The sequence below is a fragment of the Pan troglodytes genome, chromosome 2, assembly GCF_028858775.2.
Source record: "Pan troglodytes isolate AG18354 chromosome 2, NHGRI_mPanTro3-v2.0_pri, whole genome shotgun sequence".
NCBI classification, from domain to species: domain Eukaryota; kingdom Metazoa; phylum Chordata; class Mammalia; order Primates; family Hominidae; genus Pan; species Pan troglodytes.
Genome location: NC_086015.1, coordinates 109,996,289 through 110,013,396, shown reverse-complemented (window position 1 = coordinate 110,013,396; position 17,108 = coordinate 109,996,289). Strand labels below are relative to the sequence as shown.

Here is a 17,108-nt window from a genome sequence, read left to right as displayed (position 1 = left end):
CTCCTTTAGAAATGAGGCATTATTTTCTATAGCTTCTGGGAGGAATACTATCTGACAGACTTCAGCTTTTGATTCTTTCTGTAAATTGCCTTGGGTTGGAAAGAGCTCTTTTGTCCAAGATCACATTTCCTTCTAACAAACAGCTTGCATCCAGTGACTGGTCAATGTAAGAACATAAAGGTCTGGCATCCTCAGTGCAGGCAAAACAAATTTGAAGGGGCCCTCCATGTTGGCTGTGGACTTTGTTAGATCTGCATGCAGCACAATTTTCTTCATTGTCCAATAACGCTTCTTTACCTTCCTGCCTTACTTCCCTTCCCTTCCATAGGTTTTGATCCCAGGAGTTCTCCCTAATAAATATCCTGCCTAATGATCTCCAATTTTACAACCATGTATTCCAAGGGAATCCTACCTGCAGTAGAAGAATTTAAGAATTAAAGTGGTTTAGCCAAACCACTTTATCCAACATCACCAAATATTATAGTTTATTAATGCCCACTAAGCCCCCAAAACCATTTGATTCAAATCTGAAAAAAGAAAGGACAAGAGTCACCTCTTGACTCTCAGAGACCTCCCCTCTTGAATCTACTGGTCAGACCTTTTCAATAGAGCTCTCTGGTGAACTACCTGTTAACAGTACTCTCCCAAGAGTGGTAGTTACCATTTTGTGCAAACAAAGCTCATATGTGGAACTGTTAAAGTGGAGAGCTCTTCTGGAGGCTGACTTACTTGATTACAACTCTACTGATGGCTCCTGGTTGTACTGAGTACACCAAGGTTTAAAAGTCCCTTCAAATGAAGAAACTGGATAAGGGATATATAGGATCTCTCTTATTATTTTTTTTACAACTGTAAGTGAATCTACAATCATCTCAAAATAAAAAGTTTAATAAGAAAAGTTTACTAAAAGAGGCCTCTGTACCCACCCTGCAACAGGATAATGTACTACTTCTTCTGTGATCGGTCTTCTGTGTCGAATGGTGAGTATCCATCATGCATTCAGATTGAAGGCTCCTGGGTTTATTCCATGGCTTTGATTGTCTTCCAGTTTTACCTTGAGGACAGTCAGAGACCTCTTCTGCAAGAGAACTAGCTCAGATAATCAATTGCTTTCTAGTCATGTTTCTAGAAATTCCGTATTTGCCCATAAAGTATTGGGGCATATTATGCCAGTAAGTAAGAGGTTCTAGAGGTGCTCATATTGACCCATTTTTAATTTCTACTCAAACCAATGTTCTATTTAACAATTTGTATGAATGAGACGTGTTTTGAAAACATATGCTGCGTTTAAGGGTTGTGATATCTTAAGACATCATATAGAATTTTAGATTGAGTGACCTCTTGAGGTAGTGTTTTGGAAAATGGAAAAGATATTACTGAACAAAACAGAAAATTTATTAAAAAACAGCTTGTAAAGAATATACTCACAATCAAATAAAATAAGCTGCAAAATATGAAGTAGAAAAAAATTCTCGTCGATCCACATCAGGTTTAAGCCACCTCAATTCTGTAGTCTGTTTGTGCCACATGTAGCCTTGTGTTCAGGGAGGAAATAAGTAGGGTCATCGGCATATCAGGGACAGTCTAGGCATAATGTAACTTAATGCTGACTTAGAGCCCATTGCAGGCACCTGAGCACAGTGGAGGGCTTTAAAGACTGGTAGTGCAGCCCACAGCCTCTGAAGAGCATTTCTTTGGAAGAATTGCAGTTTGCCCATGATATTTACTTAACATCCCTTTCAGGCTTAGTACTGAGGTTGATTGTTTGCATTTAAAATCTGGTTAAGCCACTGGAGCCATGGTTGCTAGGAAACCAGCACTTATTTGGAGACTGCTTTGCCATCTCCCTTCTAGTCACACCTCTAATTAGGAAGAGCCAACAGGTTGCAAAGTTTGTACTCACTCTTTTTCCTCTGAAAGATCACCAAGTCTAAAAATCACTCTTCCAGCGCATTCCATTTTTCTATAATAAAATCTGTTTGTGTAATACATTCCTTTGTGGTTTTTATTAAATTGTCTTCATTAAATAGGCCTTTACCTATCCCATTGCACTTATTTTCTAAATGATCTCAATGCGGACTTCCATTGTCAACAGAGCCGTTCCAGTCCCCAACCCCTGCCACTAGAGGAAAGTGTTCATTTATGAAAAAAACCAAAGGGTTAACATTTACAGTTGCTTGTATAAATAAGAGACCTATAAAGAAAGCTCGTTAGTTAAATAAATCACAAGGATATTCTTTGTGCTGCTGTTCTCACATTGACAAAATTTTACATCACCGGGGCAAGTATTTACTATTTCCAGTCTGAGGCTTTACATAGTTTCTTTGTTGCCATTTCTTCTTTTTACCTCCGGTCTAAAATAACGTTATTTTCTCAAGTTGTTGGGCTGTGACACTACCAATTTCCTGAAATGGTGGGAACATGATCTTCCAATTCAATATACTTAAAAGGTTTGGCAGAGCTTAATAGCCTGAGAAAATAATATCAGAAAATTATGTGTTCCGTCACTTATACCAGTCGTGCAGATTACAGAATCTCGGATTAGCATTTATCCAAGGCATAGAAGAAGGACATTATAAAAATATTTCATATATTTCACATCTCTTTTTTATTAACTTGCTGCCTTTTGAAGAAAAAATATGTGGAAATATGTTGTGAGGCCACTTCTGCATGTGCCATGTGACAGGAGAGCCAGGCAGTTTGCTAGTGTTTCAGGTGATCAGAGCAGAGTTCATTTATCTAATTAGTATTTTTTGGCACCTAATAGGAGCTTTGCTAGTGGCAAAGGGTAAAAAGAAATAAGAATTAAGTTTTCTTTGCTAAAGGAATTTTTACTTCATTTAAAGGAGAATAAATATCTGTACACAGAAGCATGCAAAAACCTAAGAATATATTTATCGAAGGCAAGGACTGATTATTTGTACCCCAACACTATTTAAGAAACTATGCAATCACAGTGCTCACCCTGGTCTGCCATATATTGTACAATCACAATCGAATATGATTGTTTGGTCAGTCACATGAATAATAACAATAAGCATTATCTCCCTCAAATATTCACCTTAAGAGCCTATATGCTATATGTGTCTTCCTATGATATCAACATCACTCAAAATATTTCTGAACACTTTCTTGAAAATGGCTTTCAAAGTCTGTCACTCACTTTTTGAATATGCTTTATCATATATAGAGACTTTGAAGTTGGATTTGGGCTTCAGAAACCATCAAATGTCATTTAAAAATGAGTCTGGTGTATATTATGGGTAATTTTTGAATATGGTTTTATTTCAGAACTGAGATGTGATTCTAAAGTAGTGAGATGCTATAGAATTTTCTTCTATGTCCTGGAAAGCAATCTCTTCTACGAAAAAGAATAACAAAGATATTATTGGCAACATGGTTTCAATAAGTACGTGATCTCCAACGAGTGAACACTTTTATTCCTGTGTGTATCTGGCTTTTTCTGGCCAATTGTATTTCATCTCCTTATAAACTTAGTAAATTATAAAATGATAGTATCTTTTACTTTGTTTTGGCTATTAGGAATCTCACAGTCAAATTCAAAACTTAAAGTTTTAAAAATCCCAGTACATTTTTGGGTAACTTTGCCTTGAGTCTGATTTTCTATTTACCTTATTTTTCCCTTTCACCTGCCCTTATGATGTTTCTATCCTATTGCAGTGTATATATTTCATGTACTATTTCAAATGTGTTAGGAAAAAGAACTGGGTATAAATACATGTACTCTTCTAAACTTCAATTTTTTCTTTATAGACACATGTCATAATAATGAATAATTTATTCAGAGTTTTATATTTTTATTTTAAGCAAACAACAGAGAAGAAAGGATAATTGAGAGATTGTTCAGTGAAAGATCAGTGAAAAATGATCTTGTACATTTCATGAAATTTAACTTAATAGTAAATAGACTTTAAAATTTCTTTGCCCTTTATAACAGATTGACTTGAAATCTTACATAATATCAAACAACAGCAAACATTGGTTTGCTAGATTCTAGGGATTGGCAGTGAACAAACAAGAGATATTAGGTTGGTGCAAACGTAACTGCAGTTTTTCCAATTAAAAGTAATTGACACCTGAGGTCAGGAGTTCAAGACCAGCCTGGCCAACATGGCAAAACTATATATAGCTGGGCATGCTAGCAGGCGCCTGTAATCCCAGCTACCTGGGAGGCTGAGGTGGGAGAATTGCTTGAACCCAGGAGGCGGAGGCTGCAGTGAGCCGAGATTGAGCCACTGCACTCTAGCCTGGGTGACAGAGCAAAACTCTGTCTCAAAAAAAAAAAAAAAATAATTGAGAAATTACTGAATTTTCGGAAACATGAAAGTGTCCTGGAAGTCATGAGCACTATTCCATCTACTTTATGAGTGAGACGTGATTTTTCAATGTGAGAAAATATACAGCTACCTTGTCTCACACACAAACCTGTAATTACATGTGCAGGCTATCGTCAGCCAATTTGGCATAAAGGGATAATTCTTAGCCTCTTTGAGTTTTAATCAATTATTGATTTCAACACTTGAATTAGTGAAGCGACTTGATGTTCATGGCAACGTGTAGTGATGATGCAGTATTTGCAAATGATGTATTTCTAGTAAGTTGCTTTGACACTCAGAAAACAGATCTAAATTTAAATCAATAGTCAAGATGCATTTTCATCTTACTTAAAAAAATAGTGTTATATGTTGGCATTATTAAACACTCAAATGCCCAAAACATGTTAAGTTCTGTGTGAAACGTTTTCAGCAACTAGCACAGCTACCCTGCTACCCTAGAACCTTAGGTATTAAGATAGCTGATTACAGATGATGGCATGAGAATAAATCCCTATTACTCTGTATGTTACCGATAGTGTTGAACATCACGGACTTTGGAGTCAGATAGATCTGGATTCATTATTTAACAAATTATAAATTTCTTTGTTGTCCAATTTATTTACAGTAAATGGGGATAATTACACTTACATTGTATGTTTGTTTTGAAAATTATGCATATTTAAATTGCTTAGCTCAGTAGACCATCAATAAATATTAACTAATAGTAAGTAATTATAACAGTAGAAGTAGTAATAAAAATAGTAGAGATAATATTAGAGTAATTACTCAAGAAACAATTGAGGATTACATATTACATATTAAAATGCAAATATTAAACAATATTTCTATATGCAAATCTATTAATCCTATAGTCCTATAAGGCATAATAAGGAGTTTGCCTTGTAGCTTCAGATTATGAGGCGTATGTGCACAGGGAAGTGAAATAGAACAGCAGTGGAGATGAGGGCTTGTTTTTTTTGGTGACTTCAATTCTACCACCATTTCTGAGATATAAAAAAACTGCTTGAGACCACCGCAACTCGCTCCCTCCCCTGATAATGTCTCCACTTCCCTACCCTGATCTCCTTACTAGCTTAAAAAAAAAAATTGGCTCTGGACAAGAAAATGTAATTTGAGAAACACAGAGGTAGATAATGTGGGAGTGGGAATGCTTACCCATATTTCTTTTACTTCTCTTTCTGGGCAAATAAGAGGATAAACATAATTTATTCTTGCATCTAATCTTGTCCATGCAGCCAATTTCTGACAGCCAAAGGCTGTCAGTAGAAGTGGTTTTTGTCACTTACAGGCCATAGCGTTGAATTGGTAGGATGAGGCCTCCAACAGTCTGTTCTTGTTTATTGATCAAGGAAGCTCAGTGTTGCAGATGATGCAGCTACAGGATGGTGAAGCTCCTAACTGCAAGTAGGGAGAGATTATGCTGGACATATAGCAGAATCTGTCTATACAATAATCATTGCTGTGGAAAACCACAAGATTATTTTTTGTTACCACACCTAGCATATTTTGATTAATACATGTGGGTAGAAAAGATTTTGATTCACTGTGTCTGTCTCTCTCTCTCTCCATCTCAGTTATTATTCTTAGTGTTTTTAAGTATTAATATGTCAATAAATACCAAGCTGATACAAAAGGAGCTTAGTTTTCTGCTTTACAAAGGTAAAGGGAGATAACTGCAAAAAATAAATTTATGAAAACTCTATATTCTTCTCCTTCCATTAAATTCAAGGTTCTCCATGAAGCATGCTTTTATGCTCTTATAACAGTAAATATAGAGTTATAATCTGTTTTCATAGACAATTTAGTGCTCTCCTATTAGGAAATGTCCATTTTGACATGAGTTTCTTCAACCAGCAGGAAAAGTCCTGAGGGACTTGAAATATAAGGTCTCCCAACTACCGCAAACTAGAAAATCAGCAAATAAAAGAGAGATAGACATTCCCCACCTTTGAAAAAAGAGGTGATCTAGTTCATATTTCAAAAGTATTTTGTCTGATGCAAAATCTATCTGTGAGGCTTCCTGTCTCTTTTTGTTTCATGCCCAAGAAGTCTGAAAATAAACTCTGCAAGGAAACCTGAGAGAAGTCCACTTCAGTATATTTATAAAGACCCTGACCTACCCGAAGTCCTCTAATTATAAAAATTTGTGTAATTTTTTGAAGCTCGAAAAGGCAGAATACTAGAGGGTGGAAGAATTTACAAGAGATAAGAACCCAGATGCAATGATACATGACCAGTGTATGACATTGTTTTTGTACCATTTCACCATAAAGATGGCAGATAGGTCTGTTTCACAGATTTAGCAAATGTTAAATCAATATCATTTCCTCCAATTAGCTATCATTTTACTGCAACTAGACTAACGCATAAAACTAGGCTCTTACTCTTACTTAAGAGATTGTGCAGTAAGGAAGGCAGGGCAGGCAGAATTTTGAAATGTCACGTATTGGAGATTTCCTTTCCTGTTATGTCTGTAAGAAGGCAGCAGTTTTTTTTTTTTTAACCTAAGCTAATGTGAAAAATTTCTACCACGTGACTTTATGTGTCAGTGGGTGGACCAATCCAATGAAGGCTCTGTCCTCTGGACCAATGCCTAGAGGTGCCACAATCCACATTAGCCTTAACCACAATTCCCAGCCCTCCTACAACTACCAGAGTCCTCCATGATCCTGACCCCCTGACACTCTCTGCGTTCTCTTCCAGTCATTGATCAGATCAACGGTAGGGAATCTCTCATAGAGAGATCCAATGAAAACCCTTGTATTTCTAAATATTTCTAATACGTATGTGGCAGGGAAGCCTGCATAATGGGAAAATGAGGAAGAGGACAGGTTGTGCATAACTAAGAGCTATTTGCAATGATAAAACAACCGACGCTCGTGTGTGTGCACATACAAGTGTGCATGTGTGTCTGCTCTGTAATCCTGAGTTGTTGGTGATTTACCCATGAGATAGCTCATGTACCTAAAAATACAAGATATGAATGAGGGATGTCTAAATTAAAATAAACAAAATAAAAACACACCTAAAGTAATTACCTTTATATGAGGAAAAAATTGCTTAGCGTCCATATTATTTTTCATATAGCTGGAGTGATGTTATCCTGAGAAGTGATGCTGAAAATGTAGATAAGCAAGGAAGCAAATAAAATCATATTTGTGCAGAGTAGGAGCATCAGGACTACAATCATTTGCCCAGAAGTTTCCCGGCTGTGAATATCTCCCAGTGCTTAATTTTCTCTCAATGGATCACAGATCTCATAGCAGCAAATTAGGCAAGAAGAGGATCTGAGATATGTCAGCCATTCCACGGTCTGTTAAAAGTCTTTGTGTTTTCCTTTTATTTCAATACTAGAGTGTTGCTGCTAGTTTCTTATCTACGGAATAACCCCAGAACCCCTAGTAATTGCTCAACAGGTATTTATCAAAAAAATTGTTTCAAGTTGTTCCCCCGTGTTCTTAGTGAATGACAGGTATTTGTGAACTGTTCAGGGGTACGGCCCAAGACTATGAAGACTGACATACGAAACTGATACTAAGATACTAACACTGAGATATAAAAACTGAATCCATGATTTGCTATCATGACTAAAAAATCTCAGCCAACATGATGCCATCCAGGGGAAACACTCCGCTTTTTGCTGTTACCACTGCCAGCTATGCCCAATGAGTTCCTGGCCCTGAGATCTCAAATGAGACTTCTTCAATATACCTCCTAATGTTCCCAAACCCTGATTTGAGTAAGACCCCTAACATGGAGTCGTATGTTCATATAAACTGGTATAATCACAGGAGATCAAAGGGTCCTATTTTGCAGCTGAATTTCAAAATGAGCTGGATAATTTTATGACCAGCAATAAAACTGGTAGTTATGAGAGCTAAAATATAAAAAGCTAATCAGGTCTCATGTTTCAGGACATAAACTTGTCACCGTGTACATTAACAAGATTTTTCCCCCTTAAATGGTAATGTGGTATGTTGTAGAGGATTTTCACTTTTTAGTCATCTGTGCCATATGCCTTTTTCCTGGGCAATTCAATTGAGTATGCATCTATTAGGTGTCTAATGTGCACAAAGCACCATCATAGGCAAGATTTCCACTGGGTAAAGGCACTTGCAAAATAGAATCCGGCATAATGTAGTTGCAGGGGAAGATGTGTGTAACCAGAGCCTATGTCCATGGTTCTGGGGTATCAAGAGTCACAAAATTCCCAGGGGTTTGAGTTACAAAAAGGCATGTCATATTTCTTAGGGCAACTATAAAAGAGATATTATGACTAAGAGTTAGCTATTTTCTTTTTTTTTTTTTTTTGAGATGCAGTTTTGCTTTTCTTGACCAGGCTGGATGTGCAATGGCACGATCTTGGCTTACTGCAAACTTTGCAAACAAGAATCACTTGTTCAAGTGATTCTCCTGCCTCAGACTCCCTAGTAGCTGGGATTACAGGTGCCCACCGCCACACTAGTTTTTTGTATTTTTAGTAGAGAAGGGGTTTCACTATGTTGTTCAGGCTGGTCTCAAATGCTGTTTTCAAATATTAACACCCTTATCCAAGGTTGAGATGCGGGGCATCCATGCAACCCCTGGGGAGGGTTCTCAGTAACAATCCTAAATGTTAAGGAATTTCTAAGGGACCATTCTTCTGAGAGCAGAAGAATGTTAGAAAAAGCCCAATTTCCCTTAGCCTGGTATGAGTTTCTTATTTAGGGGAGCTTTAAACCTCAAAAAGCAAATGCATTTTGGGGCATTTTTTCAAAAATCTATAATCTCTTATAGACAAGTCCATCTCTGTGAAAACTTACATTTGGAGGAAAGTTTTTTTCCATTTCTGGCAGAGGAGCTGTGATTCTTGATGGGAGTTCATCAGAAATACTAGAGAGCGGGGACAAAAGGGGATGCTAGGAGACTCAGGGCAGTGGGGAAGAGAAGAGAAATAACATATCTGCAAGGTCAAATTCGAGATGCTGAAGGGGAGCTTAGTGAGGAATATCATTGCAGGTGCCTGGTTTCAAGTTTTTCCTGCTACTTGGTGGAAGACAGGAAATTGTGGGCAATTCCATTTTCACTGTGGCGGCAAAGTCACAGGGAAGAAGTCTTTGTAGACTGGGATGTGAAACTAGGAAGCCTAGAGGAGTGGGATGGGGGTATTTATATAGCTAGTACAGCCTAGGTTTCTCCGATAAAGAAAAACTAATACATGGAGCAGAATAAAATAGGTGCTATATAATAGAGGAGCAAAGGATGTGGAATATCAGAAAAATAAGCAATGAAGCCTGAATGGAGGGGTAAGGGAAAGCTTTCAGAGAAGATAATATTCTAACAGAAATTTAGATAATAAGTAGGAATTTTCCGGTATAAGTTGCTAGAATAAGCAACAAAAGAAAACAGGCTAACCGTTCCTGTTGTTCAGCAAAGAGTTGATACTACAGTGAAATAGAACTATAGTTTCTTTGTTGAAAAAAATGAGACGGGCAATTTCATCTCAGGTTTGTCATTTCTTCAGTAGACAATGGTGAATCTTTACAGAGAGGATGACGGTGACCTGAAGTATTCTTAAAGACATAATTTTGTAAGCACTGTGGAGGTGGGCATTGAGAGTGAAGAGACAAGAAACAGAATTCCCACACCTGGAAAATTATTTCTGATCTCTGTGCTTAATTAGAGAAGGGGTTCAGCACCAGCTCTTGGTTTTGACATTCACTTATCCCAAGAAGCCTTCCTAATTCTCAGGTGTGGATTAGGACAAAATTATAATTATCAAGGTATTTGTCCCTATCTGCCTTGGACTATCCACTCCATTAAAACATTTAACATGTCTGCCTTATTCACCATTCTCTATTTTCTTTCTCATTCCTGGCCCTTGCTGGATATTTGGCCCATATTTATTAGATAAATAAGTAAAGAGATGTGTGAATATTTTGAATAAATCAGTTGGAAAAAAAAAGGCGTAAGAAAAATGGCTATAAGAATGAAAACACCAGAAACGTGGAAAATAGTACCCAAAGGATTGGAGATATGTGAGATGTGGAAAGGGAGGGATTAATTTAAAGATGCCTCCCATGTGTCTGTCCTGGGTTTTGAGATAGGATAGTAGGATAGTGATGCTTCCTGAATTATCCAGTTAGAGTTTGGTTACCTTTCATATAGTATCTCCTCCCTCTACAAACAGGGTTCTGGTTGAACTGTTTGAAGAGTCCTTATTTGTTACAGGAATGTGACCATGGTCTACCCATATAAATACCCTCCAGGCCAATTCCTGAGATGGGAAGGTATGAATAAGATCCTGGTGCCAACTGAACAGGGTCTGATACTCTTCTTGAAAGTGATTCCTTACTGATATGTTTTGGCTCTGTGTTGCCACCCAAATCTCATATTGAACTGTAATCCCCACATGTTGAGGGAGGTCCTGGTGGGAGGTGATTGGATCATAAGGGTTGTTTTCCCCATGCTGTTCTCATGACAGTGAGTGAGTTCTCATGAGATCTGATGGTTTTATAAGTGGCAGTTTGCCTGCGCTCTCTCCCTCTCCTGCTGCCTTGTGAATAAGGTACCAGCTTTCCCTTTGCCTTCCACCATGATTGTACATTTCCTGAGGCCTTCCCACCCATGAGGAACTGTGAGTCAATTAAACCTCTTTTGTTTATAAATTACCCAGTCTCAGGTAGTGTGAAAATGGACTAATATGCTTACCATCAAGCAATTCTGATGGAAAATGCAGACAGAATTTGGGACATTTAGATTGGATTGTGTAGACAAGTGTCTGCCCAGAAAAAGTGTCCGTGGACCCTTTCCATGTATTCAAAAAACATACGTGAGAAAGATGGAATTTTTTATTGAATAATTTTCTAGGATAAAATGGTTCAGGTCTATGAAGTTTATAATATTAGCACTATAGTAATAAAATAAGCCACATAGATTTTCATTCCACAAAATGAGAGTGGCTATACTATACTCAGTTCAATATAATTAATTAGGTGCCTTGGCTGGAAGTTAAATCTTTCATATAAAGGTATCCATTTTAAAGCAGATGCATTAAATGAATTACTATATAATGAAATATGTGTTAATATGTTTATTATAATCAAAACCCATTGTTTCTAGAAAGAAGAAAAATAAAATTCTAAGTCTTGTTTTTTTAAAAAGTTAATTTTCATTGAAAAAACATCTGCTTAATTCAGTAGCCAAATATCAGAATCAAAAAAATAAAATTCTCAGAGCTGTGATTCAAAACTTGAAATAATTAAATTCTTAATTTAGAATGGAATTATAACTGATCATATTTTTCCACACATTTATCTAACAGAATTTTGTATTTGGATGATTTCATCTTGTGTATCCAACCACTTGGCAATTTAGCCATTGAATATGCACCTGCTTCTCAGATTGGCAAGGCAACAATTTACTGTGAAGAATCAGTTGTTTTGAATGGCTAATTGGTTACAGGTGCAATGAATTAACCATCTGCCTTAGAGATCGACTAAACTAAGAGGGAAGGAAAATCCCTTTCCTTTCTGTCACTTTGGGAGCTCATCAATACTAGATTCTAGTGAGATGTGATTCTGACTTGGAATTTGTCTATCCCCTGGTGGGTAGAGTGAGGTGAGCGAAAGGAGAAGAAATTTCGTTCAGTGGTTAATCAGAAGAATATTATAGAGTTATGATTAAGATGCTGGTTTATTAATTTTTAGCAATAATCTATCTTTTAAATTAGACAAACATTTCAAAGTAAAAAAAAATTGGAAGATATCTAAAAGAGCACAGAAACCCCACAGGTAGGTTTACACCAGCATATTTGATGTAGTCTTGGTTTAGGTTCGGGTTTTCTAGCTTTTCTTTCCTGATTTAAATCTAATTTTTAAAATTTTCTGAAGAATTATGGCATAAATCTATTAATGTGTCACAATACTGAAAATCAAACCTCCTTTTTTCCTTTTAAAGGCTAGTCAAATAAAGCAGTGGGAGTGGAAAAGGAACAAGGAAATCTGTAACCGGTTATGATCAATTAGTTGTAAACACCACTGCACGAGGACCAGCCCAAAGCTGCTACTTAACCAAGTGACTTTCTGATTGCTCAACTGTGGTGAGTCAAAACATTCCTAAATGGGCAAAAGCCTTTTTTTTTTTTTTTTTTCTGGATTGTTGCAATCTCCTGGCTCCAAGAGGCTAGAATGTTAACTGTCTTGTTAACTAGGAGATGCAATCTGGATTGGATGACCAGGTGGAAAATGATGTTAGGTTAATTTAGTCTGAATACACTTCTTTGTCTTTAGGTCAACACTTCATTTTTCTCTCCCGTACGTAACTGAACCTACATTTTATATGTTGTTTAGTTTATGAAGCCAAACTTTTAATGAACCTTAAATATTTAAGAGCTCCAGCTGACTTAACATGTTTTCATATTCTAAGCAATATATTCTCACCTATAGTAAAAGTCACCTGTCTGATTCACAGACTCCTGTAATGTGTTCTGATTAGAGCTTTTTCTATAAGCGCCTCTGCCTGCACACATTTATCTTAAAGAATTGGCAAAATGAAAATTATTTTTTCTCACGAAGTGGAGTGGAACCTGTCAAAGGGCAGGCACTCAGAAATACAATTTCCCATCCAGTTGGTATTGTGAAATACCCTGAAGTTCAGTTGAGTTAGTTAAATCAATATTTTTGCCCTGTTTAATTATTTTTTAGCAAAACCCAATTATTTGTGCCTATGTGGTTGCCTTGTTAAAACCACATGAACTGATGCCATCACTGATAACAATAAACTAGCCAAGTTGGAAGGACTCCTCTCTGCGTCATTTTAGATATTGAAAATATGTGAGAATGAATAAATATTTGGGGCATAATTTCTTTCTTTCTTTTTTTTTTTTTTTGAGACAGAGTCTCGCTCTATCGCCCAGGCTGAAGTGCAGTGGCACTATCTCAGCTCACTGCAACCTCCGCCTCCTGGGTTCAAGCAATTCTCTGCCTCAGCCTCCCTAGTAGCTGGGATTACAGGTGCCTGCCACCACGCCCAGCTAATTTTTGTATTTTTAGTAGAGACGGGTTTCATTATCTTTGCCAGGCTGGTCTTGAACTCCTCCTGACCTCGTGATTTACCCGCCTCAGCCTCCCAAAATGCTGGGATTACAGGCTGGGGCATAATTTCTTAACGCCTAAAATGTACTTCATTTATTTTATGAAATATCCTACAATAAAAACAAAATTCTTTGTGAGAATCCTATTTTCAAGATTCCAGTTAAGGATTAGATTGTGGAGTTTTAAAAAATAATTTCCTACTAAATAGTTGGAATTTGACTACATGAAGTACAGTGTCATTCCAGTTTTCTGGACCTAGTTGAATTTTCATAAAATGTCTTTCAATAGAATGTCATTTCAATTTCTTATTCACATTTAGAAAACGAATTACACTTGTGGATTTTAGATTCTCTTCGAATATATATAAAATTTTTTGCAATGAAAGTCTTTGTACAACAAAATATTTCTGATAAAAGCTCATTCATTTCAAACATCATTCAATAAAACAGTATTCCATCAGATCAAAACATTTAGGTCTAGCATTTCTTATGATCGTTGTAAACAGTCATGGTTACATAAATCTAAAATATTGCTTTAGAAATAATTTGAGGCCTTAATTCACACTACAGAAATAATGTTTTCTCACTTTAATATATACGTTTCCGTTTGTATCCCATCCAGTGCAAAAGATGCAGATAGTAACATTGTTTCCTACTTGTTCTTGAATGCATACAAATACTCATATTGATTTTCTCCAAACAAAATGGAGGTCCTTCATAGTTTATCTCCACTATATTCCCTCCTTTTGTTCCTCTTTTAGTGATGCTTATTCTTCAGTGTTAATTGTTGTTGATGAAAATCCTTGTGTTACAGAAGTAGTGTCTATAAAGATTACTCATGGTAGAGTTGAGAATTATATATTTTATATCAATATATATTTATTAAAAATATAAATATATAATTCATATAAAATATATAATTCATATTAAGTGAATCATATAAATATACAAGAATATATAAGTATATTGATATAAAATATACAATTCATATTAAATGAATTCACAGAAATAGATATTCAATGTGAATTTTATATTTTACATCATATATATTTACATGACATCTAAGCTATCATCAGATTTGGAAGTTATTTTAGAAATCCTCATCCAGACTACAATTGTTTTAAATATTTTATAGCAGGAGGACTCCTTCAAACGGAAATGTAAGATACAATAAAAAAGTGCACCACTGCGCCAGTTGATGCTGGGATAAACTTCCCAAATTCATCTTTTGTGGCTTCTCTTTTGTGTTCTGAGAAATCTTAACATTATGAGTAAAAGGGTACGGGAACTACTGTTCTTTTCCAAGGACATATTTTCCCTGCTAGGAAACTGAGGCATAGAGAAATTATTTGGCTTATATAAGGGTAGCCAGTGAGTTATAACAGAATCAGAAGGAAAACTAAGCTCTCTTGAACTCTAATCTATTTTTTCCACTGTTAAAATATAAATTTAAACATCTGAATTATTCAAATGGCTTATCTGTATTGATTAAAATGCCCTGGATCTCTTATTACTTCATTTGATCTAGCTTGTATAGATGAAGATGCTGTGTCAACCCCTTTCTAGACGCCCACCTGTCTGAGCTCAGGATAACCTTAAATCCCAGTACCTAGGACTTTCAATCTCTTAGACAGTTGATTATGCCAAATGTTTAGCACAGAGCCACTAGCTGGCTCCAGGCTATTGATGATTTCATTAAATCTTTCCCAATCTATTTATTTACACAGTTTCCACTGAGAAAAATGCATTGAAATGAAACATCTCATTTCCTGTACTGTCCTGAGGCAAAAAGAGACAATGATACGTATCTCCAATTTAGACTGGATGAAACTAGCCACATTTCAAATAAAGAAGTCACATTGTAAGTGTAAAACGACGTTAACCTTAAAGGAGACATTTCCGCCCTGTATAACTATGCACAGCTTCAACTAATGGTATATGAACTGTGTCTACAAACCAAAGGACATTTTTCTAAAGAAACTTTAAATATAGCAAATTAACTCAAACCTTACCTTAGAGCTTCCTCCTCTATTGTCTTTTCCTGTAGTGGTAGTCTCTGTGGCACTTACAGGTGGTAAACAAATAAAAAAGTGTCTTATTGAATTAACTTGATTGCCATATTGATCAGTTTTATGTGTTTTTATTCTTAAGCATAACAATAAAAGAAAATGATCAAGCAACGTTTTGCTTAAAAAAAAAAGATTTCATGGCAGAGAAGCAATTGAGTCCAGTTAAGAGACAGTTAAGAACATTTTTCAGTTTGGAGCTTTTGTTTTGTAATGAGAACTTTGCCAGTTCGTCACAAATGAACTTGAGCACATTTTCTCGAGCGTGACGGCTGAACAGATGAGCCACACACACTTTATAGTTAGTTTTACTGCACTGAGTCTTTACCTACTATTCCTAGTAGTTACACATATCAAATTATTAATAACTGATCAACATTTTAAAAGAAGGTTTCAAAAGAAATGTAATTAGATTTTATAGTTGAGTTTTAGCTAATGTGTGATTCCACGGAAGTTCAGGTGCTGAGATTACATTTCAATTTATACTTGCCATCTGCTAAAATATCCCCCCTCTCTACAGCATCCTGACCAGATCTCCAAATTTTGAAATCTGTTTTCATTATTCAAGACTCATTGTACATTTCAAATACCAGGTTGATTTCTTAGTCTCCATGTTCTCCATGTCTGCTTATGACTTTACAGAAAAAATGTTATTTACTATGCATATTAATATTGAGATTCTTTACTATGCTGTATCTTTTTTTTTTTTTTTTTTTTGAGATGGAGTCTCACTATGTTGCCCAAGCTGGAGTGCAGTGGCACCATCTCGGCTCACTGCAAGCTTCACCTCCGGGGTTCATGCCATTCTCCTACCTCAGCCTCCTGAGTAGCTGGGATTCTAATCCCCGCCACCACGCCCAGCCAATTTTTTGTATTTTTAGTAGAGACAGGGTTTCACTTTGTTAGCCAGGATGGGAGCTCGTAATCCGCCCACCTCTGCCTCCCAAAGCTGGGATTACAGGCGTGAGCCACTGTGCCTGGCCTACTATGCTGTATTCTTATAGTTAACAGCATGCTCTTTGATAATATCTCATTGGAAATATTTATGCTCTGAAACATTATTTTTTGAATTGTTAAATATAAATCATTTATACAGCAATACTTTATGGGAGAAGCATATGCTGAATTTTAATGGTGTTTACTTTGCAATCCAAAATTGTGAATACATACATGTAAAACTATGAAATTGCTAATTAAATATTTCCATCTATCATAAGATGGGTATGTAAGACTGTGTCTCCTTTCTGTCTTTTTTTTATATTTATGTATCCATATATCTAAAAATTATTTAACTATAAGGTAAATGATGTTATCAAATCCTTGCATAGTATCCATGTATACAGTACAAAGACTGAGGTTAGGGAGTATCTGTTCCAGTTACCAGATGGCTTCAGTAGGAATCAGAATGAGAATCAACCAGGAAGCAGTTTAATTCCACCATAGACTCAAGAATCAGATTTTCTAGGAATGAGTAATGACCTTTTGCATTTTGAATTAACTGTCCAGGTGACTCTGACAGTGATGTTGATCTAGAGAGATTTTCTGCAAGAAAAGACATGTCCACATTTTTCCTCTTTGAAAATCATTTCTGGTTATGGATTTTTAACATAA

General features: G+C 36.1%; 1 long non-coding RNA gene across 1 annotated transcript in view; it reads left to right on the top strand.

Annotated features, from left to right (window-relative positions):
- LOC104005670 (uncharacterized) overlaps positions 1 to 16,699 on the top strand; it is a 289,399-nt gene extending 272,700 nt beyond the window's left edge. Inside the window, exons 15-16 of the long non-coding RNA XR_010155286.1 lie at positions 12,297 to 12,438; positions 15,159 to 16,699. This is a non-coding gene — a long non-coding RNA (uncharacterized LOC104005670). The remainder of the gene's footprint in view (positions 1 to 12,296; positions 12,439 to 15,158) is intronic.
- The last annotated feature ends 409 nt before the right edge of the window (positions 16,700 to 17,108 follow it).